At 47.8% G+C, this 6,820-nt stretch overlaps 1 long non-coding RNA gene across 1 annotated transcript; it reads left to right on the forward strand.

Annotated features, from left to right (window-relative positions):
* The first annotated feature begins 2,444 nt into the window (after positions 1-2,444).
* Positions 2,445-6,162, forward strand: LOC146008510 (uncharacterized). Its single transcript, XR_014444525.1, has 3 exons — positions 2,445-2,596; positions 4,540-4,578; positions 4,769-6,162. It is a non-coding gene; the product is annotated as an uncharacterized LOC146008510 (long non-coding RNA).
* Positions 6,163-6,820: the final 658 nt, after the last annotated feature.

Genomic DNA, 6,820 nt, shown 5'->3' on the forward strand with positions numbered 1-6,820 from the left:
TGTGCCCCCAAGCAATGAGCATGAAACTTCCACTGTCAATTAGCATTTAACCACCCCCTTCTCAGGTAGCATGGAACCCCTGGTAAAATGCATGTTACCCCTGGAAATGAGCAGTTCACCCCACCCCCCTGGCAATTAGCATTTCACACCCTCTGGCAACGAGCATGAGACACCTGGAATGGAGCATGTAGACCAGGGCAATAAGATGTACTGTAATCCCTGGCATCGAGCAATAAATCCCTGGCATCAAGCATGTAACATCTAGCAATGAGAATGCACTGTAGGTAAGCCGCAGTTAATACTGTACAGTACAGTATGTAATGGGCATTACGGTGTGTGGCATAATGTGTGTCAAATAATGTGTAATGGGCAATACAGTATGTGGCCTAATGTGTAATGGCCATTATAGTGTATAGCATTCTGTGTAATGGCCATTACTGTGTGTACCATTATGTGTGATGGGCAGCATGGTGTGTGGCATAATGTGTAATGGGCATCACGGTGTGAGGCTTAATGTTGAATGGGCATCACGGTCTGAGGCATAATGTGTAATGTCTGTGTGACATGTAATAGGCATTACGAAGTGTGAGGTGTACCATGTAATGGGCATCACAGTGAGGGCATCACAGTTTGCAGTGCAATGGGCATTACGGTGTGTGGCATAACGTGTAATGGGCATTATGGCATGTGGTATACAGTACTACAGTATGTATTGGCTGTGTGACATGTAATCGGCATTACGGTGTAAATTTTTGACGTGCACCATTGGAACGCACATTTTCTATTATCCCTGTTTTACAAACATTGGTCAAGCCCTGGCATAATGTGTCATGGGCAGTATGGTGTGTAGCATTACTGTATGTAAAATGGTCATTACTGTGTGTAGCATTACAGTATGAGTGTTGGCCATTATGGTGTGTGGCATTATGTGTAATTGGCATTACTGTACTGTATGTTGGGTGGCATTATGTGGAATGGGCATTACTGTGTGTGGCATTATGTGGAATGGACATTACTGTGCATGGCATTACAGTACAGTACAGTATGTGGAATTGGCATTACTGTGTGTGTAATTACAGTATCTCTAATGGGCATTAAAGTGTGTGGCATTTTGTGTAATAATAGGCGGTGATGGACATGTCCAGTGATTGACATGCCCCTTAAATGGTGCACCCCCTAATAAAATGGGCTACGCACACCTACTATACTGTACAGTATGCGCAGCAATGCTTACAGTACCTTCTTCATGGCGGATGGAAGCACAGGGACTGTTATATTGGAAGGGGTAAAGAGGACGAGGAGGGGTGTCCAGCCACATCAAGGGCAGGGTGCCCTGGTCTGCAATCGGAGTCACTGTGGGAAAATGTCAAAAATGAGAACAAGGATGGATTGTATGGTCGACCGAAAGATTGTCGACAGTCATAAGGTCGACATACTGCAAGGTCGACAGGTGTCTAGGTCGACATGGGATAAGATCGACAGGTCATCAGGTCGACACAAGCATTAGGTCGACATGGTCTAGGTCGGCAGTCAAAAAGTTCACCATTGAGTTTTTCATTATTGTTGACTGAATGTCGACACAGTCAACATGGACACTAGAAAAGTGCATTGCGTCCCCTCAGCCTCGGCCAAAGGCACGCCAAGAAAATACACAAGTTGGAAAGGAAGAAAAAATACACAAACTCAATAAAGAAATACTGTACTCATGGCCAGCAACAGCAATCCTGGGGCCCCATAAATTGATCTCTCTGGGGCCCCTTCCCCATCAAGCATAGTAGTGGTGTGGAGCAGGGGGGGAGTAATAGTGTGGAGAAGGGAGGGAGGGAGGGAGTAATAATGCAGAGCAGGAGGGAGGGTGGGAGTAATAGTGCGGAGCAGGGAGGGAGGGAGGATAGGAGTAGTAGTGTGGAGCAGGGAGGGAAGGTGGGAGTAATGGTGTGGAGCATTGAGGGAGTTGTGGAGTCCACCTGTAAAGCCATATACAGTACAGTACTGTACTGTACTGTACCTGTGCACTACAAAATTCCCTCAATATTGCCATTCTGTATACTGTACAGAATGACCCATACTGTATGAAGAATGCCCCCCTTTAGTGCCTACAGTAATTACAGTATGCATTCAACCCCCCCCCCCCCCATCACCTAATGCACAATGCCCCCTGACTTGTGTAATGCCTTCATTCATCAACACTCACTGCTGCAACTGCTTCTGCTGCATTGAATACTGGCCTACAGTATGGATAGCTGTCCTGAGATTCTGTCTCCAGGAGCAGCTGAAATGGGAGCTGCTCCATCTGTACATTACCGTACACAGAAAGTTGTGCTCCACTATGACAATTCTTATGACTTTATTGGTGTTCATACAGTACTGTACAGTACACTAGTGTACAGTACTGTATGTGCTGCAGTATGAGAAACTATTGTTCAGTACTGTACAGTAAAGTACTGTATTTGTACTGTACTGTACAGTACCGTATGTACTGTACAATATGCTGTACTGTATTACTATTGTTACAGAAAATGATCAAACATTTCTTTTTCCACAGTGCATTCCCCTTGGCTACCTTGGCAGTACGAACAAACTCCTCCCCAACCATGTAAGTAGTAGTAGTAGCAGTACGTTTATTTATTAGGCGCCACCAGTGGCGCCGGAAGGGGGGGGGCGAGGGGGCAGCTTGCCCCCCCCAAAATTACTGAGGCGCTAAAGCAGCTGTGCGGGCGGCTGATTAATCAGTAATATAGGCGGGCGGGCGGTGGGCTGATTAAGCTTGATCCAGCCTCCCGCCCGTCCGCCTACAGTATATTACTGATTAATCGCAGCCGCCCGCCCGCACAGCTGCTTTAGCGCCTCAGCAAGAATCCGATTCCTATTCGCAGCCGTCCGCCCACATGGATGACTTCTGCGGGGAGATGTTGAGAACCAGCGCCCGCCAATCACAGTGGCTGTGATGCGTCCACAGTGATTGGCGGGCGTGATGCGGGCCGTAGGGAGGGAGACTGGTCGCGTGGATCAGTGCATGGGCGGGAGCCGCGGGAGCATCCTACAACAGCCGCAGCAGCAGCCATCACGCTGTGCTGCCACAACTAAAACTTAAAGGTAAATGCTGCTCCTCTCACCCTCCCTTCCCCAGTGACTGACAGATCCAGGGGTTGTCATTTACCCCTGGATTCACACCCAAACAGGTTTATGTAATTATGTCTGATTATCATAATCAGACATAATCACATAAATCTGTTTGGGGGTGACAGTGCCACTTTTTCCACTTTTTACGAGTAAATGACAACCCCTGGATTAATGTCAGTCCTGGTGTCTCTGGCCACATGTACTGTATATGCCGCTGCCCGGTGTATAATGCCCACGTGTACAGAATATGCCGCTGCCCTGTGTATAATGCCCATGCGTAAATGCCGCTGCCTAGTGTATAATGCCCACGCATATACAGTATGCCGCTGCCCTGTGTATAATGCCCACGTGTACAGTATATGCCGCTGCCAGTGTGTATAGTGCCCGGGGGTAACATATAGCAATTTAGGGTGCGCCAAAATGAGATTATATCTTGCCCCCCCCCCCAACCTAAAAACGTTCCAGCGCCCCTGGGCGCCACAAAGTGTCCACAGCGCCGTACATACAGTACTGTAGCAAACAAAAAAGCAAATTACAAGGTAACGTACTGTACAGGGTGTGTTGAAAATTACAGCATACTGTAAATAGGGGTACAGTATACTGTAGCTGGTAGAACTAAAATCAGCATCAGTTCAGAAGTACTGTACTGTAGGTGTTGAAATGAAGTACAGTACAGTAGATGAAGGGAACAACAGGAGAGGAGCACAGGTGAGGTAAAGAGGTACTGTAGGGTGAGTACTGGAGGAAGGAGGGCCCTACTCATAAGAGTTAACAGACTACAGTAAAAGGAGGACGAACGAAAAACAATAGGATACTGTACTGTAAGTACTGTAGGAACAGATGGGAACGGAGGCATGATAGGAGGATCAAAAGAGGTTAGGAGGAGGGATAGGCTAGTCGAAAAAAGTGGGTTTTGAGGGAGCGCTTGAAGGAGGTAAGGGAATCAGAAAGCCTGATACAGTAGGTGGCGGGAGGTTGTTCCAGGAGGCAGAGGTAGAGTGGCGGGAGAGGAAGATGAGCCTAGCAGCAGCGTTAATAATGGATTGGAGTGGTGCAAGGCGTGTTCGAGGTAACCCAGAGAGAAGGATGTTGCAGTAGTCAAGGCGGGAGATGACAAGAGAGTGAATGAGAATTTTGGTCGTGTCAGTGGAGAGGAATGGTCTGATGCGTGAGATGTTGCGTAGGTTAAAACGGCAAGACTTGGAGAGAGCACGAATGTGGGGGGTGAAAGAGAGGGAGGAGTCAATGATGACACCAAGGCCGCGCGTTTGGTCGGTGGAGGTGATCTCGGTTTCACCAATGCTGATGAAGATACTGTAGTGGGAAAAAGGGTACTGTACAGTATGTTCGGGGGATGGAAGATTAGAAGTTTAGTTTTAAACTAGTAGTAAACTGACAGTGCTTTTTTTTTTACAGCAACTCCTGCACCATCAATTCAGGATGAAGACCAACAAGGTACAGTACAGTTTTGTACTTCTTAATACTGTAACTTACAGTACAGGTGTTTTTAAACCTTTTTTTTTTACAGTAATTAAGGCTTTCACCACTGTCTCTCAACTTAATTCCCCACACGGTGCCTTGTAACTGTAAAGTACTCAACTTGTATTACTGTTCTAAAACTGTTAATTTTTTTTTATTTTCACAGATGCCATACGAAGTGAAATCGGGAGACTGATTGCGACCGAAAATGAAGTTTTTAATTATATTTTAAAAAATATATAAATAATTTATTTTGTTTTAAATGTGCAGTGCTATTTATTTGTGTTACTACAGTATCCATCTTAGTAGTAGACTACTTTTTTTTTTGTGGTTGATCACCCCGCCCATGGAAACGGAGCCACCAGGGCAATCCCTGGCCCGCCAGCCGGCCGACCCCAGCGCGCAGCATGTCACTTGCCATCTCCCCAGCACTGGCACAGTGGGGGTTGAGGTGAGCGAGCTGGCTGCCTCACTAATCCACTGTCCCTTTGCAGCATTGGGCATCTGGCAGCGGGTACTGTATACTGGGATTTACAGTAAGATTGGACTCCATGCAAAGCAGCAGAGATTTGGAGACAGGGAAGTTATAAAACAAGTCCCATTCTACCCACCCCCCCACCCCCCCTTAATGGAATTACTGCGGTGAATTACAAGGTGAGCAGGAGCCGGACAGCCAACACAATAATCTCCCCTGGTCTCCTTCACGCTGCCGGACAGCCTCTGCACTAATCCCCGCTGGTCTTCCACGCAGCCACACATCCCAGAGCATGGGCTCTGCCGACCTGCAGCAGCGGCAACGCTGCTCTCTCCCCCCGGCTGCTGAAGCTCACGCTCCACTGGAAGCACCCTCCCCCTTCACCTCTCCCGTGGTCATCTTCTTCCTCCCGGGTTCCATTGGCAGCACAAAGAAGAAGGCTGGCTCTATACCTAGCAGCTACAGTAACTGCGGAACACAACAGACACAGGTACTCCCACTCCCCTGCTCTCTCTCACACTGTGCATCTACAGTATACAGTACCCTGCTCTCTCTCACACTGTGCATCTATCCCCTGCTCTCTCTCACACTGTACACCTATCCCCTGTTCTCTCTCCCACTGTCTCCCTATCCCCTGCTCTCTCTCCCACTGTCTCTCTATGGCCCCCATTTATCATTGATTGCATTTACAATGCGATCTGGGCGGAATATTACAGTACCTCCAGGATCGCATTGTAAAATGCGATCATACAGTATCACCGGGATGTACTGTATCACCTGCTGTGCGCAGGGACAGGGCTACGAAAGGGGGGCTGATACAGTACATCGGGCAGCTTCGCATCCCCCATAGAAACCTATGGGGGATGCGGCCGGCGGTGCTGCAGGGGGGGATCGCAGCAGGGATCGGAGATTCCTGCTGCGGTCCACCTTAATACTGTACATTTCAGTGCTACAGTACTTAATATTTGTGCATCTGTATCCCCTGCTCTCTCTCCCACTGTCTCTCTATATCCCCTGCTCTCTCTCTCTCACACTCTCTCCCCAATGAACCCCGCCCCCCCAGCATTATACACACACACACACACACACACACACACACACAAAAGCCAAATACTGTACTACAGTATATGCACCCGCACCCCCTGACACACTTCCCAGGTCACAGCACAGACACACAGGTGTACTCATTACTCACTGACACACTTCTGCAGAGTGCGCACAATGCCTGCTACCCTCTCCAGCCGCGACCTCCAAGCTACAACTCCCCTCACAGCCGCAAAGCCGCCTACTACCTCCGCAGTGCCGCTACCCTGACACCCACCACTGCACTCAACTCTCCGCCGCTGCCTGCTACAGTACTTCAGCACCTGCAAGGACTACCGGTACTTTATTGACAAAACACAGCATTGACCAAAAATATTGTACAGTACATTACAGCACTTCATTTTTCTTAAAACATACAGTACAGTACAATACAGTGCAGGAGAAGTGTTATTTACAGTATGCATGTAATGTACATTACATTACATTTCATTCAATGACGTCAGGCAAGACCCTGTACAGATGGTTTGCAGTTTGTCTGGGGACTTAACGTAGAATACGGTATAATAATAAAAAAGTACAGTAATTCAATCAGTCCTAACACAGTATTTTAAGTAAAGTACAGTATTTTACAGTAGGTGACAAGAAAGCTTTTTCCAAGGCAGTGGGTGTCTCTTTTGTCCCAAACACGCTTGATTTTGC

Source organism: Crinia signifera, chromosome 6 (genome assembly GCF_055691185.1).
Source record: "Crinia signifera chromosome 6, ASM5569118v1, whole genome shotgun sequence".
In the NCBI taxonomy this organism is placed as follows: domain Eukaryota; kingdom Metazoa; phylum Chordata; class Amphibia; order Anura; family Myobatrachidae; genus Crinia; species Crinia signifera.